This window comes from Humulus lupulus, chromosome 2, assembly GCF_963169125.1.
Source record: "Humulus lupulus chromosome 2, drHumLupu1.1, whole genome shotgun sequence".
In the NCBI taxonomy this organism is placed as follows: Eukaryota; Viridiplantae; Streptophyta; class Magnoliopsida; order Rosales; family Cannabaceae; genus Humulus; species Humulus lupulus.
In genome coordinates this window covers 219746219-219764791 of record NC_084794.1, presented here as the reverse complement: position 1 = coordinate 219764791, position 18573 = coordinate 219746219, and positions in this window count along the sequence as shown.

Sequence of the window (18573 nt, the reverse complement as noted above, 5' to 3'; positions counted from 1 at the left end):
ATACATTTATTGATACTATTTATTTTTGAAGGATTTGGTTGAAGAATATAAGAAAGATCCTGCTACGTCTTCAACTACAAGTGTTAATGAAGATATCCTCACAAAAGTCCTTGGTCCTGAAAAAAATTCATACTTGAGAGCTTTCGGAAGAGGAGTTACTCGGTCAAAGTTGCAAATTGTGTCAGAAAGAGATGACCATTTGATAAAGATAGAAGGTCAATGCAAAAATTTGAACGACAAAATGCAACACATGGAGCAACTCATTGTTTCTTTAATGAAAAATCAAGTAAGTATTTTGATGCTGAAACTATATTTTCATGTGGCTGAATTGCAATAATAACTAAGATTCATGTTTAATTTTTTGGTTAGTCTTTACTTTTGTATTTTTTTTAATTTTGATGTTGAATTCATGTCTTTCTATCTTACTTGTAAATAGAATACATCTTCTCAGAGCGAGGAGCAATCAAATGTCAATGTTCAATCAAATTCTTATGTTCATTCCACTCAGGTAATTATGATACTAATTATATGAAAATGATAAAATCTAAAACATATAATATTCAATATAAAATCATTTACTGCTGCTGAATTTGTTATATTGATATATTATTAGAGTGTCAAGAACCACACATTTGGCTCAAAATGCAAAATATTAGATTGGATTGGATCTGGAGAAATTGTTGCAGAAGGTTATTTTATCTCAAGTGACCCAAAGGATGAGGTTCATCATGTTCCTCTTGGGCCTAATGCTATGAAAGTAGGGATAGATCTTGTGAGAAAGAATGATGCATTTCTGTGGAGGCCTTCAACAATTATGTCTACTATAGAAGATGCTGTAGGTAGTATAATTGCATGGCCAGCTGATAAAGTTATAATTAGGTAATTAACGTTTTTTATGTACTCTTTTAGTTTACTATAACTTTAAGTTGAAGCATTACTTATTTAAATTTTGTTGTAGCTAAACAAATGGACTCGCAACAAAGACAAGTGCACAAATGATGATGAATTGAAGGATGGAGCAAATTTCACGCATGGTTTACTTTTGTGTATCTTGTAATGTTTCTATTTTTCATTTTTGAAGTAAAAATTGTTCAAGATTATAAAACTTTATTATGTTATGCTTTCAAACTTAAGTTAGAACTAAGATCTCATGAAGTAGACACATTCATGGTTTGAATTAGTTATTGTTTAGTGTAATACTTATGGTTTATCAATCTATTGAGAATTACATTTTATGATTAATTTTGAATATTTTTATCAAAATACAATAATGAAAATCTTTTAATTAAAAAAAAACCATATAAGTATACTTATCAAAATAAAATTTAAAATTTTATTACTATATGTTATGATTTAAAAGCATATTATAAGCGTAAAAAATCGTTATGGTTTATATAATATAACAAACTAAAAATGTTATCAAAATAATCAAATGCAACAGTTGAAAAGTGCTATGAAAAAAATACAAGATTAAACTTCAAATTTATAATAAAAAACTCTATCTAAATGTTATTATTTGAATATTATAGCACCTAAAAATGTGTTATTGAATAGTTTAAGATAACACCGAACATAACATTCAAAAAATGTTATAGAAAAGACTGGACTTTTAATAACATGGGCTACGTTAGCATTTTCAGAAGTGCTATCAATAGTCCCAAATAACACTTTTTAAGTGTTATGAATACTGTTTTTTCTTGTAGTGTGACTCCGGCCCGCTTAAACTGAGCTCAGTGTATATTAAGCTGTCCTTGGCTACCAGTGGCCAAGCCACGCCCTGTGCGCAAATATTATGTACGACACTCTTAGGCCTCTTTCACATGTTCCATGGCATAATACCATCATTGACACGATGCAAATATCGGGAGCACTTGGTCCCATCACAAACATATAACAGAGTGCAGTTTTCTTACCTTTCGATACGCTAGCTTTGATCACTCGACTCCTTGAGCACGATCCCCCTCGAGCCCTGGCACTTACCTTTGATGGAACTTCGACCCCAAGTTGTCTATAGACCTCCTTAACTTGCTTCTCCTCAACCCTTGGCTCCAACTTCCCTCAGGTGTTGATGACCTCTTGCTAAACCTCTGCCAATTCCTCAAACCTAGCTTAGGATCCTTGATGCTCAGCCTAATCTAGCTCTCCTCTGAGCTTTGCTCTAAGAAAATCCTCAAGGAACTGATGAAGGAAGCTTAAACCGACCTAGAAAACTTTCTCTGTTTTTCTCCCTTTCTTTTCCTTCTTTTCTCTCTTTCAGCCTTCTACACTTCTCTACACTTTCCACTAACATAAAGTCTCAGTAATTCCCATCCTTAGAAAGCCAAATGACCCTAATGCCCTCCCCTTTATTCCTAATCCTTTAGTCCACTTAAGGGCATTCTAGTCATTTCACCCAATTCCCGCTAACTCCCCGAGTGTCTCTAATATTTCCCACTTAACTCTCGATACCTAATTAATCACCAATAATATTCCTCAATGTCAAGATAGACTCCAGTATATTCACTAAATTCCCATTTATACCCCTGAGCTCACCCCGAGCCGGGTATAAATCCCCGCCATGACTTTTTCGCTACTTTGCTCACTAGGATCGTCTCAAGTCACAGATCACAGATATATCCACATAATAATGTGGTCTCGACCATTTTCACATATATCAATACAGTTATGCCCATAATGGCCAAAATTACGATTATGCCCTTCTAACCTAATCAAGGCCTACATGCATACTAATACACATAGTCATGCATCTCAAATATTCAAATAGTCATATAACATGCTTTAAATCATAATCATGCATCTTAATCATTAAAGTCACACATAACTCCCATTATGCCCTCCAGACACACTAATCAAGGCCCTTAAGCCTTATTAGCAAATTTGGGTCGTTACAGTCAAGTTCTGGATATTTCTTAAGAAGGAATTGGAGTTTAGGTATCAGACCTGCTTTTGGCAAAGGTAGATGTAGTCACTAGTGATGTTGGTCTTAAAATCTCTCATCATTCTTCCCGTGCATTTAATTAATTATGGTTTCCAACTTTCTGGAATGTTAAAGCCACCTGAAATAGAAAGAAAATGATTAATGAAATACAAAGTAATTCATGAAAATGATCAATATATTAAAATAATTAAAATATTTTCTTACTTATACATCCTCCCATATTTTGTTCTTGCATTCTTATGGGACTTGTCTCCAATCCTTATAATTGAGAGAGACTGTTCTCCTAGTTTTAACTCCAAGGTACGATTGCATTTCGCCATATGCTTTCCTTATAGGTTGAACCTTATCATTAAACTTAATATTTCTCCTTATTCCCTTTGCCTTTTGATTATTTATATTGTTCTTCTTTGTTGGGCCTCGCCTATTTGGTGTATTCTCCTCTTCATAATTTGTCATCTGCACATAAACAAGAATTAACGTTACAATTATGACATAAATAAATACATATTTAACATAAAAATTAATACATTACTCACTCGACACATTTTCTTTTCTTTTTTTGGTCGATTTACAATCTAGCCATATTCCGTCTATAATATCATTTTTAATGTATTCCCCATCATCATCATCTTCATTGAAATCATGGTTTTGCTAAACTTGCTCATGTATTGGTTGTCCAACAATAAAATTATCATGAAACAAATCATTATTTTCTTCGTCATTTTCATCTTCTATAAACTGCCTCTCTGGGGTTCATAAAACAACTGACCATTTATCATCAGCAGGATCAGTTATGTAAAACACTTGTTTCCCTTGGGTAGCCATGATGAAAGGATCATTCTTGTGACCTTTCTTACTTAAATCAGCCAAAGTGAATCCAAGTTCATCAGTTCCAACCCCAACATTGTTGTCCACTCAAGAACATCTAAGAAGGGGAATTGGAAACAAGGAATAATCAAGCTCCCATATTTCTTCAACAACCCCATAATATGTCATAGTATCAGTTACTGGATTATTTCTTTTGCACTAGCGAAATGCATTGCTTCTGCAACAATACTTACTCCACTATTTTGAACCATTCGAGCATCATCTCTTGACTTTGTGTGAAATCTTTTTCCTCCAACAATGTAAGCATGGTGCTTTATTACATGAAAACTTGCTCCAAATGATATGCGATTTAACTCTGTCAACACTCCATGGTTTTCTTCTCCCAACCTTACTAATTGGTATTTTTCAACCATCGACTAAATGTTTTATGATGCTCATCTATAATCTATTTCTGTTTATTTTTAACCTTGTTTGGAATCATTGATTGTAATAACTCATGTGCTCCATGCAAATACAAAGTACAACATTAAATTTTCAATTATATATAAAAATGAGCATAATGTTTATTAAAATTTAACTTACGTTATATATGGTTGAACCTCAGGATTGTTTTCCAACTCAACTAAATGAGCTTGATCTAATTCTGCACGAGATATGTTCACTACTGTTCCTTTCCCTCGTAATCCTCTATCAACTCCATCCGAGTTATTTCGTGGTTTTCTAATTCCGATTGTGTCGACTCCAACCATGTACTCTGAACAAAATTCCATAGCTTCTTATGCTAAATAACACTCAACCATACAAGCTTTAGGGCGATGAATATTATGTACATATCCTTTCAACAACTTCATATTATGTTCAAATGGATACATCCATCTCGCCCAAACTGGCCCACACAACTTAGCTTCTCTTACTAAATGGACCATCAAATGTATCATGATGTCAAAAAAAGATGGTGGAAAATATTTTTCAAGCTTGCATAAAGTTTCAACTATTTCATCATGCAATGCATTCAACTTCTTCATTTCCATTTATTTTCCGCATAATTGATTAAAGAAGATGCACACACTTGTCACACTATCTCGAACTCTTTTTGGTAAAACTGATCGAATGGCAATTGGAAGTAATTGTTGCATTAATATATGACAATCATGTGATTTTTTTCCAATTAACTTCAAATCTTGCATAGACACCATGTTTCGAACATTCGATGAATAATCATCAGGCACTTTCATCTCTGCCAATGATTTACATACAACTTGCTTCTCTTCTTTAGACAATGTAAAATAAGCAGGAGGCAAATATGTGCGTTTACCTTTTTCTTCAGGTGTCAAGCGGTGCTTTATACCCATCTCAACAATATCTAAATGACTAGACAAACCATCTTTGGTTTTACCTGGGATATCAAGCAATGTACCAATTATACTTTCACACACATTTTTTTCTATGTGCATGGCATTCAAGCAATGTCTAACGAGTAAATCTTTCGAGTAAGGAAGTTGAAAGAAATTAATTTTCTTTGAAAACATCCATTGACTTTTTTGTTTTTATTCTTCTTCCCATACCTAAAGTCAACTTTTTCTACTTCCTTAAGAATTTGCTCACCTGACAATGGAAAAGGAGTAAGGTCTCGTTCCATAGCACCGTCAAATGCTTTTTCTTTATTTCTGTCAGGATGACTTAAATGCAAATATCATCTATGACCCATATAACACATTTTGTGTCCATTTGACAAGCGGCGGGCCCTTGTGTTGGTGCAACAAATTGGACAAGCTTGGTAACCTTTTGTGCTCAACCCTGATAGGTTACCATATGATGGAAAATCATTAACAGTCCATAACAACACCGCTTTCAAATTAAATACTTCATTTTTAAAACCATCATATGTCTCAACACCATTTTCATACAACTCTTTCAAATCATCAATTAATGGTGCCAAATAAACATCGATATCATGTCCTGGTTATTTTGGGCCTGAAATCATTAATGAAAGCATCATAAACTTCCTTTTCATGACCAACCATGGAGGAAGATTGTACATAACAAGGAAGACAGGCCATGAACTATGCCTACTACTATGCGAGTTTAGTCCATCAGCAGCTAAACCGAGACGAAGATGTCTTAGTTCATTTTTGAATTCTGGATTGAAATAATTTACTTTCTTCCAAGCCCGTGAATCTGCAGGATGTCAGAGTTTACCATCTCTCACTCGTCTAGTCTCGTGCCATATTAAGTTCTTATAGTGTTCCGCGCTTCGATATAATTGCTTTAGTTGCGAAATCAAAGGTAAGTACCATAGCACTGTCTGAGGAATAAGTTTCCTAATCTCCTTATTTTTGTTAGGTTTGTACCGTGGTAAACCACATTCTGGGCAAGTTTCCATGTCTACATACTCCTTACGATATAAAACACAATCATTCGGACATGCATGAATCTTCTCATACTTCAACCCTATTAAACTTAATGTTTTCTTTACTTCATATGGAGACTCTGGAAAACAATTTTCTATTGGCAAAATCTCATTGAAAGCAGCTAAAAATTGACTAAAATACTTATCACTAACTCCATTTTCTGCTTTTATGTTATAAAATTTAACCATTGTTGGCAATCTTAGTTTATTGCAACCACTGAACAATTGTCTATCTGCATCTCTAACCACACTATCAAATTTTTCTGGATTATGAACAAACTCTTCTTGTGCTTCATCAAGCAATTCTATAGGATGATCATCAAAATCATTGCTCTCAAAATCATCTACACCTCTCCTACCTAATGGATATGGGTTGTCATTTAATAATTTTCCATGCCAATACCATCTAGTATTACTTATATCAAATCCCCGCAAAATACATGATCCTTTATCATGGTAATATTCTTCTTTACTCCATTACCACAATCGATACAAGGACAACGAATTCTTTGTGGATCACTCAAATTCTTTCGGAAAAACTCTAAAAAATTGTTGAATCCATCTTGAAATTGTGGTGTTTCTCTCTTCTCAAGCATCTATGATTTATCCATACTAATAAAAATATTAAATTCCTAATAAGTTAGAAAAAAAAACTTATATAAGTTTCAAAAACAATTCAATCATATAAAGAGTTTCAAAAAAACTATGCACGACAACTTTAGGCATGTTATTAGGTTCTAGTCTTATAAAATTAAAAAAAAAAAATCGGCAAAGTTTCCTCTATTTCTATAGCATACCGTAATTTCATAATTACCTATAAAATCAATACAAACAAAAATAATAGTAAAGTATAGATGAATCTATCATTATTAGGTTCTAATCTTATAAAATTTTAAAAAAATTTGGCAGAGTTTCCTCTATTTCTATAGCATACCGTAATTTCATAATTACCTATAAAATCAATACAAACACACAATAATCAAGCATAGATGAATCCATCATTATTAGGTTCTAGTCTTATAAAACATTTAAAAAATTCGGCAGGGTGTCCTCTGTTTCTATAGCATACCACAATTTCATAATTTCCTATAAAAGCAATACAAACAAACACAATAATCAAGCATAAATGAATCCAACCTTATTTCACCACAACACGCAAATTTCCCAGAGCCTACTTCACTAATTTTCAAACATAACTTTCAACAAATCCAATATGCATGATTTAATTAACCTTATCTTTATACATAAATCTTGTAGTAATATAAATAAAATAAAAAATTACTAACCTTCAATATTACTCTTCAATTCACCCGAAATGAACAACAAAGTCACCACTCAATCGACGACCCTACTATAACATTACTTACATAATTAGTAAACTACATAATTAAATATCAAGCCACTAAATAAATAAAAAAACAATCAAACTAGCTATAGAAACTAATGAACAACACTTTGATCATCTTCACGCTATTTATTTTTTCAAATATTTAAAAAGCCAATTCATCTTGTCACAATTTCTACAATTTACTAATATACATATATATATATATATTTACAATAAACCAAATTTTTATCACATTATTTAAAATAAAAAAATAATTAGAAAAGTTAACAAAATATTACTAAATCTAATTATAAAATTTGGAATAATGTAAAAAAAAATAACTCAAGAAAAGTTTGTAGGATTAAACCTATTCATTGATGATTGAAATAGCTTCTATCAAAATTTTGAAACTCAAACACCTATACACATTCAACACAAAATATGAGAATAAAAAAAATTGAAAAAAACATAGAAAAATAAAATATTATCATCAAAACAATGATTTAGTAATCCATACCTGTTTTGAAGCTAAAAAACAACTTACAATGACCAAAATCCGGCAAGACACCAAGAACCCATGAGAAATAATACCCAAGGTCAAATGTATTTTTTTCCTCTAAAAAACAAAAAAATAATGATTTTTAGGCTATATTTCGATTTATAATGAAGGGAAGTTGTAAGAAATAACGAAACAAAAGGCTTGATTCAAGAAAATGGTTGTGTCATGCGGTTAGCGTCAATGGAGCTTTTGGGGTTTGCATAGAGGAGAAGAGAAGGGATTATGGGCCATGAGTGTGGAAGAAATGGTTTTAAAACCCTTCTACTACGGTTTTTATATAAAAACCGAAGTAGGAAGTAGGCTTTCTACTTCGGTTCTTATATAAAAACCACAGTAGAAGGGATTTATGGGTACTCGGCCTCACATGGCTTGGCACTTTCTACTGCGGTTATTATGTAAAAACAGAAGTAGAAAGCGTACTCTCCACTTCGGTTCTTAGATAAAAACCGTAGTTGAAAGTTACCAAAAACTAATAAGGGACACGTTTGGCTTGACCATTTTTTTTTACATCCTTATTCTCTCCAAACCGAAGTCATGGGCATGTGCAACCAAACATGGCCCTCTTTCAATTGAATTTTTAACTTTGTTTTTTTAAGAAAGCGAAGTAGTATCTAATTTTTTTAGCGCCAAATTCAAAAGCAAAGTAAAAGAGTTTAAAAAGGATTTTACTTCAATTTTTTTATATGCTGACTATAAAAACTGAAGTAAAAGCCTATATTTTTAGTAGTGTGGTTGAATTTTAAATACAAGATTGTTTAATACTTGTCAAAACTACAGCTCCTCCACCAAGAGTGAATACTGACTCGACGTTGACTTACGACTATCTTTGTCTGATTGGAAATTTGAATCAATGTATCCAATAGGGTTTAACTCACCCCTGAATATACAAGAATATAATCTCTCATTCTCCTAAGACACTTAAAAATGTATTTTACTGCAATCCAGTGTTCCAAACCTTGATTTGATTGATAACGACTCCCAATCCCTATTGCATAGCATATGTCAGGCCTTGTACAGAACATAGCATATATAAAACACCCAACTGCTGAAGCATAGGGATACTTTCTCATGTCCTCTTCCTCCTATGGTGTCTTCGGACATTGCTCTTTGGAAAGAGTAATTCCATGTCTGGTTGGTAACTGACCTTTCTTGGAAATCTTCATAAAGAACCTTTCAAGAAATTTATCTATATAATTAGCTTAACAAAGTGCCAAGAGCTTGTTCTTCCTATCCCTTAGGAATTGGATTGCTATAACATAGCCCGCCTCGCCCAAATCTTTCATTTGGAACTTTTCGGCTAACTACTTCTTTGCGTTTGACAGTATCTCTACATCGTTGCCAATGAGGAGAATGTCATCCATATAAAGAACAAAGAAAACCATCACTTTTCCAATGATATATTTATATACACATGCTACGTCGACATTCTGTTAGAATCCATATGTTTTAATAGTTTCATCAATGGTGATATTCCAAGATCTAGATATTTTTTTAATCCATAAATGGATTTCAACAACTTACACACCTTTTGATCTTCCCCATTCTTGATGAACCTTTTTGGTTGTACCATATACATACTTTCATCAAGATAGCCACTAAGGAAGGCTGTCTTGACGTCCATCTACCATATCTCATAATCATATGTGGCAGTTATGGATAAGAGGATGCAAATAGATTTCAGCATGGCCACAGGAGAAAATATTTCTTCATAATCAACACCTTCTTTATGAATGTAACCTTTGGCTACTTGTAACGCCCCAATTTCTCATAGATTACCGAGACACACATCGTTGGATCATAATTCATAAATATTGCTCCTTTATTGAATAAAAACTTGAAAATAAATACATACATGGATCCGTGGTTTTAAAAAAATAAAATAATTGTCTTTAACATAAAAATGAGCAACTTTAAATAAAACTTTAAAATAAACTTTCTTTAATAAAAAAAAATAATTAGGCCCGCTTGATCTTTCTCGACTATATGGTCCCCACGAGTACATCACGAAGTTCTTAGGTCCTCACTTGCCACCGACCTTTCTATCCTTAATTGCCTAAAATAACAACATCATAAGGAGTGAGCTTCTAAGCCCAGTAAGGAAAATACAAACAAAAGTTAGTCATATAATCAAACATATCCTAAATTTCACCAAAGTCATAACCAAACTTATTTATACTAATCACACAACAATAAATCCTAGGTCATATCATACCCTAAATCATATCATAGTCATAAATCATAGGTCATAGATCATAAATCATAAATCATAAGTCATAAGTCATACTCATAATCATAACTATGGGTCATAAGTCATAATCATAATAGTTACTATGGGTCATAATAACAAGTCAGATATAATAAAAAGATAAGTGTTTATACAGGGGTTGCAATTAAGCCCCGGACATCATTTAGGTCTGTTATAAAGTTTTGGCAACCGAGCCTACCGGACATAGTCCGTCATACATCATTGGACACCTTAGGTCCAGACAAACTTACCCCTTTATTGTACTTAAAATGTTAGGTCATACAAACATAAATTATATCATAAACTACATAAACTAAGTCATAATACTAAACTGCCTAATTTTCCTTACCAAAAACCGTTATATTGGAGACAAGAGCGGGATTGGAAACTCCTAAAACCAAACATAAGAAAACCATAAGTTTCTAAAGAAATGAATTTGAAAAGAAGTTCTAACCCATGGAGATAAGAACTTAATGAAAACCTTATGTTTCAAAGGAATTGAACACCTAACCAAAATTCACTATCACAAGTTAGGATTTGAAGAAAATGAAAGAATAATAGAAACTATAATGAACTAAACCTGAATATAATGAATACCTTGGATAGCTTAGAACCTCGATTGATACCTCGAACACTGAAAATCACACAAAAACTTACTTCCCAAGTGTTTATAAAAGCTTTAGATTTGAAAGCTTTAACCCCAAAACCCTAGTGTTTTTCTCTAGAACAAACTTAGCAGCTTGAAGGCTCTGAACTGTGCTTGAATGATGAATAGAATGGCTGAGTGAAGGGTCCTATTTATAGAGTTCAAGGAGTGAAACTAACTCCTTTAAAATGAATAAATAAATGATTAAAAATGAATAAATTTGAATTATTTGTTCAACATATGCCCAGAACTCGATAAAAAACGTTCAGGAATGAGTCAAGGTTGTTGAGGGCTGTTTCTAGTTCAGAATTGTAGGAACAACTCAAATATGGCCACTGGAGCCGATATATAGTCTAGGGTAGGCGATATATCACCCCTACCATGATCCCGAGGGTCTGTGGTTTCGTTCATGCGAAGTCGACGTGTTTTTCGTATCAATTATAGGCGATATATCGTGCAATATATCGGCATACGCTGATATTTCAAACATGTTTTTGTACATTTTAGGATAATTTGAAATTGATTAAAACTACTTTAACTGAGTAAAATGTGATCCTAACAGATAATGGAAGGTTCTAGAGCTTCTAGATTTTTCTTTTAATTAAACTATTCATAAAAAATACTTAAATCCTTAATAATCATACATGTGACAAGTGTCACGCTCTTAATAATTCTATCTAAACCTTAGGTTATAATAAATTATATTATTAGGACTATATTCATTAATCAAACCTTATGATAAAATTAATATTTCTAAACCATAGGTTAAACTTCATAACTATTTCTACGAGTTTCTAACTAAATCTCAGCTTGTACCAATATCCACTAAACTAATATTCTACAACTACTACTACTACTACTACTACTACTACTACTACTACTACTACTACTACTACTACTACTACTGCTGCTGCTGCTTCTACTACTACTATCTTGCTAAGTGAAATTCCGGGACGCTACAATTCTCCCCTACTTAAAAGAATTTCATCCTTTAAATTTACTTACCAAAAATCTTGGGATACCGTTCCCTGATATATTCCTCCAATTCCCATGTGGCCTCTCCTTCTATGCTATTGCTCCACAAGATTTTAACCATAGGGACACGTTTGGACCTTAACTCCTTAGTTCCCCGTTCTAGAATGCGTACTGACCGTTCTTCATAATTGAAATCTTGTTTTAACTCCAAAGCCTTGTAATCGAGCACATGGGATGGATCTGATATATATTTTCTCAACATCGATACATGAAAAATGTTATGTGTTTCAGCTAATGATGGCGGTAAAGCCAACCAATATGCTACATGTCCTACTTTGTCCAATATCTCAAAAGGTCCTATAAACCTCGGGCTTAACTTTCCGTTCTTTCTGAAATGCATAATCCCTTTCACCGGAGAAACTTTGAGAAATACTTGATCGCCTACTGAAAATTTAACAGTTCATCTCTTAGCGTCGACATAGCTCTTCCGGCGACTTTGAGCGGCAATCATTTGTTGTCTTATCTTTTCTACTGCCTCATTTGCTTCTTTTACAGCCCCGGGTCCTAAATATTGTCTTTCACCAACCTCATCTCAATGAAGTGGTGATCGAGATTTCCGTCCATATAGCATCTCATAAGGTGCCATGCCTATCATTGCCTGATAACTGTTGTTGCAGGAGAATTCTATTAATGTAAGATACTTGCTCCATGATCCTGAGAAGTTTAACGCACACGCCCTCAGCATATCTTCTAATACTTGTATGGTACATTCTGACTGACCATTGGTTTGAGGGTAAAATGCTGTACTTAGTTTTAACTTAGTGCCTATTGCACGCTGTAGACCTTCCCAGAACTTTGATGTAAAAACCGGTCCTCTATCAGAGACTATCGTCTTTGGAACTCCATGTAATCTCACTATCTCCACCACATAAAGCTCCTCGTACTGCTCAGCGTTATAAACTATTCTTACCGGCAAGAAGTGAGCAGATTTTGTGAGTCTATCTACTATCACCCAAACATATTCATGCTGCTTGGTGGTCCTTGGTAATCCCATCATGAAGTCCATCACTATATCTTCCCATTTCCATTCGAGAATCTCTAATGGTTGCAAAGTTCCAGCGGGTCTTTGATGTTCGACCTTAACTTGTTGACATGTAAGGCATTTTGCTACAAATTCTGCTATGTCTTTCTTCATCCCCGGCCACCAGTACATTGTCTTGACATCGTTGTACATCTTGGTCGATCCTGGGTGAAGTGAATATGGAGAAGTGTGCACTTCCTTCGTAATACTTTCTCTTAATTCACCACTTTTGGGCACACATACTCGGTTCCTATATCGTAACATGCCTTCTTTTGTCAAGGGGAAATCAACATTCTCTGAGCTTTGTAATGCTGCCTTCATCTTAAGAAGAAACTCGTCCTCTTGTTGTTTCTCCTTTATTTCCTCCATTAGTGTTGACTTGATCGTGAGGTTAGCTAGTTGTCCAGTTATTAACTCAATTCTGGACCTCTTAATATCATCTTGTACATGTTGAGCTATCCCCTTAAGTGTTGACAAGCTTCCATAACTCAGCCTACTAAGTGCGTTTGCCATGACATTAGCCTTTCCCAGATGATACAAGATCTCACAATGATAGTCCTTTACTAACTCCAGCCACCTTCGTTGCCTCATATTGAGCTCCTTTTGTGTAAAGAAGTACTTTAGACTTTTGTGATCCATATATGTAGTGTCCTAGAATATTTAGTTAGCTAGCTAGATAGTAGTAGTAGTTAGTATTAGTTAGTAGTATGTTAGTTACCATGGATTTTGGTTCAAGACGAGACTTAGTTGGAAACTCATAGCAACACTTGTGGATTTTATAAGTTTAACCTATATTTTAAGAATATTAATTATAACATAAGGTTTGAATTGTTGGTCATAGATATATATTTATTATAACCTATGGTTTAGATAGAGCTAATAAGAGTGTGACACTTGTCATAATTATGATTATTAAGGAATTAAGTATTTTTGATGGATAGTTTTAATAAAAGAATGATCTAGAAGCTCTAGAACCTTCCAGCAGCTGTTAGGATCGTATTATGACTCAGTCAAAGCTGTTTATCCAATTCAAATTATGCTGAAAAAGTGCAATTACGTGTTTGATATATCAACGTATGCTGATATATCGCAGTATAGGGGCTGATATATCACCTATGGAAGATACGGAAAACACGTCGACTTTGCACGAACAATCGAACAAGCCTCGGGACTATAGTGGGAGGCGATATATCGGCTCCACATATGCATTTTTGAAAGTTTGATTTTTGAATTTTAAAATTACCATTAACACTTAGATCTGCCTTTGAACGATTTTGACCGAGTTCTGGGCGTCAGTTGAACGAAAATTCAATTCTTTTTCATTTTATAATCATTTATTTATTCAAATTAAAAGGGGTTAGTTTCACTACTTGAACTCTATAAATAGGACCTACTGCTCAGCCATTTTCTTCATTCTTCAAGCATTTGATCAGAGCCTCCAAGGTGCTAGTGTTACTATAGAGAGATACACTTGGGTTTTGGGTTAAAGCTTTTATAAACACTTGGGAAGTGAGAAATAGTGTGATTTCAGTATTGAGGTTTAGACCAATCCATACGGTCATTCAAGGTATTTTTATTCCTAAGTTCAGTTCTATATGGGTCTTTAGTTTTCTTTATTCAGATCCTAACTCTTGTTTGTGATTCTTGATTAGGTATTTAAGTTCTTGAAACTTAAGGTTTTTCTTGGTAAGTTTCTTCCTGGATGTTTTATTATTCTTTTTCATCTCTTTTCTTTAGATTCTCACAATTTTACCGTTGGTTTATAGGAGTGTTCTAATCTTGTTCTTGTTCCCAAATATCCAGGCTTTTGGTAAGGAAAATGGGATATATTTTATGTGCTTATATGTTATGTTATGTTATGATATGATATGTTTATTTTATGATATGTATATGTATAGTATGTTTTATAATCCTTGGTCATATGACTTTTTAAGTTAGCAAGCCCCAATAATTTATGGGCATATGACTTGCTTAGATAGCAAGCCCCACAAATTTATGGGTATATGACTTACTTAGCTAACAAGCCCCAAGAAGTATGATGGCCATTGTAGTCCTATATGATATATATTTTATAGTATATGTTTATGTTATAGACTTATGATGTATATTTAAATAGATTTTCCTTGCTGGGCATTAGGTTCACTCCTTTATTTTTAGTGTGATGCAGGAAAATGATTATGGAGGCGGAAGGATTCTTGGTAGCTTGGCTTGTGTTTTAAGGATGAATGGACTGCGTGTTGATCGAGGACGACGTTATTTATTTTATGTCTTTAAAATTATGTTTTGTTGAAATTTCGCAATTAGTATTTAAAGTTATGTTTTATAAACAATGGGTACCCATACCATATCACATTTTATTTTATACTTTTATGTTATCGATACAATATTTATTTTGGGCTTTTAATAAAGTTATGATTATTTCTTATATATGTTTTTCTCAAAAATAATAGCTATGTCTAGTAGTATTAATGGTCCAAGGTCATAGAAATAGTTGGGTCATTACAGTATAGGTTTCACACATTTCTCCGTACAGATAGTGCCTCCAAATCTTTAGAGTTAAAACCACCACTGCTAATTCTAAGTCATGGGTCAGGTACCACTACTCGTACTCCTTTAGTTGTCTCGAGGCATAGGCGACCACCCTTTCGTCTTGCATCAAAACACATCCAAGTCCATGCTTCGACGCATCGCAATACACTACAAACTTGCCCTTATCGTTTGGGACACATAGAAATGGGGTTGATATAAGCTTGTCCTTTAATGTTTGGAAGCTTTCTTTGCACTTCTCCGTCCATACAAATTTTTGTTGCTTCCGCGTCCAATTTGTTAAGGGTGTAGCTATTTTGGAAAACCCTTCAACAAATCGTGTATAATATTCTGCCAATCCCAGAAGACTTCTCACCTCCGTGGCACTCTTGGGTTTGGGCCAGTCCTTCACTGCTTCGATCTTGACTGGATCTACTTCTACGCCATTTTAAGACACAATGTGTCCTAGAAATGCCACCTCCTCTAGCCAGAATTCGCATTTCTTAAACTTAGCGTATAATTGATGACTTTTGAGTCGTCCCAATGTCAGTCGCAGGTCCTCTTCATGCTCGGCTTTCACCTTTGAGTAGATCAATATGTCATCTATAAACACCACAACAAACTTATCTAGGTAGTCCTTAAATACTCGGCTCATAAGATCCATGAATGCTGCCGGTGCGTTTATTAAGCCAAAAGACATTACCATGAACTCGTAGTGTCCATATCTAGTCTAAAAAGCCGTCTTTGGAATATCTTCTTCTCGTACTCTTAGCTGATGATACCCCGACCGCAAATCTATCTTCAAGAATATTGTATATCCTTGTAGTTGATAAAAAAGATTGTCTATTCAAGGTAAAGGGTATTTTTTCTTGATTGTCACTTTATTTAGTTCTCAATGGTGGATGCACATCCTCATACTCCCGTCTTTCTTTTTGACAAACAGTACTAGTGCTCCCCAAGGTGAATAGCTCGGTCGGATGAAACCCTTGTATAAACGCTCCTACAGTTGTATCTTTAATTCCTTTAACTCGGTAGGCACCATTCTATAGGGAGCTTTTGAAATTGGTGCCGTCTCTGGTGCTAATTCTATTTCAAACTCGATTTCCCTGCTCGGAGGTAATCCTGGTAGATCTTCTGGAAATTCCTCCGGAAATTCGCATACAATATGTACATCCTTTGGTTCGATCTGCGTCTCTCATGACTTGTCCACCACACTGGCTAGAAACACTTGGAAACCACTATTGATTAACCGCTGAGCTTTGAGAGTTGAGACTATCGGTATGCAAGTTCGGGAAACTTCTCCTTTGAAGGTGAACTATTCTCCATTTTCTGCTTGAAAGTTGACTACCTTACCCTTACAGTCTATCGTTTCCCCATGTTTAGCTAACCAATCCATGCCTAAAATTACATCATAATCCTTAAGGTCTAACTCGATCAAATCTACTGGTAATTCTCTTCCTTTAATTCTAACTACAACGCTACGCACCCCTTTACTAGATAACATTCTTTTCCCCGAGGGTAACTCTATGACAAACTTATCTATAAAAAGTTTGCATGGTTTATCTAAGCTATCAATCATATTCATAGAGACAAAAGAATGCGCAGCTCCCGAATCGAATAAAACATTGCATAGTTTACCAGAGATAGTGACCTGACCTGTTAACACTGTATTACTAGTTTCTGCTTCACCTCTAGTAAGAGCAAAAACTCTAGCTGGCACAAGCTTGTCATATTCCTTTTGGTCTTTAATCTTTGGGCAATCCTTTTTAATGTGTCCTTCTTCTCCACAATTGAAACAACCTTTCGTCTTATATCGACATTCTCCCAAATGCTTCCTCTTGCAGATAGGGCACTGGGATATTCCACATAGGGCTTCTTATTCCCATTACTTTCTGATGTAGTTTTGTTCTTCTTGTCAGCCTTTCGATTTTGACCACTGTCATGTTTTTGTTTATGGTCGTTTTGTTAATTGTTATTCTTTTTGGCATCCCTTCTAGGCGCGCCTTCCTTCCAAATCCTTTCTTCTGTGCTCAGCTTCCAAGGCCACCTCTAATGTTTCCACATAAGTGGTTATTCCTCGAATAACCTTTACATCACGGGCTATCATAGGTTTCAGTCCCTTCACGAATCTTTGAAATCTCAGCGTCTCAGTGGGTACCATGTCCACTGCGAACTTAGCCAGCCTATCACACTTCCTGACATACTCTGTCACTGTCAAATTCCCTTGAGTAAGCGCGATGAATTCGTCCAACCTTGTGGCTAGAATCGCAGAACTGTAATACTTCTTGTTGAGCACTTGAGTAAACTCCTCCCATGTCATAACGTTCACTCCTGTAGTCTGCTTCACTATATCCCACCAGATGCGGGCGTCTTTCTTTAGCATGCTTGAAGCGTAAGATACTCGATCTTCATTTTCCAGCCGCATATGTTCTAGAATGGACTCCACTGATCGAAGCCGTTCTTCTGCTTCTATTGGGTTAGATCCACCATCAAAGTTTGGTGGTTGTTGCTTTCTAAAGCATTCATACACTGCCTCGTAGCAAGGTTCTGCTAATTGTAGTAATTATGCTAGAGGAATGACTTGTTGCACCACTTGTTGTTGTTGCCCTGATTTTATTTGGAACTCTTCTTCCAATCTCCTTAGCTCTGCCCTAAGACGGGCATTTTATCTTTCCAAATTTTCTTGAGTAGCAGCAGCTGCCGGCTCTTCCACTACATTGGGTGCCTCAGGCACTCCCGGGGCTACTGAAATTTCTTCATATATGGGGGTGGCGGGTACACCTCTTCCTCGCCCTCTTTCCCTTCCTCGGGCTCTACCTTGGCCTCTTCCCTGATCATTTAGTCTTTCAGATCTTCTTGGTTCCTGCTCCATGTGTCTTTTCTATTTCCCCAAAAGAGAAAAGTTGAAAAAAACTAAGACAAACAAAACAAGTAGAGGTTACAACTTAGCCTATTGTACTACTGTCTATTAGGTCCATCTATCTATAAAACTACCGTATTACATTTAAGTCCAACTTGGGTAAATGGGCCTTAACTAT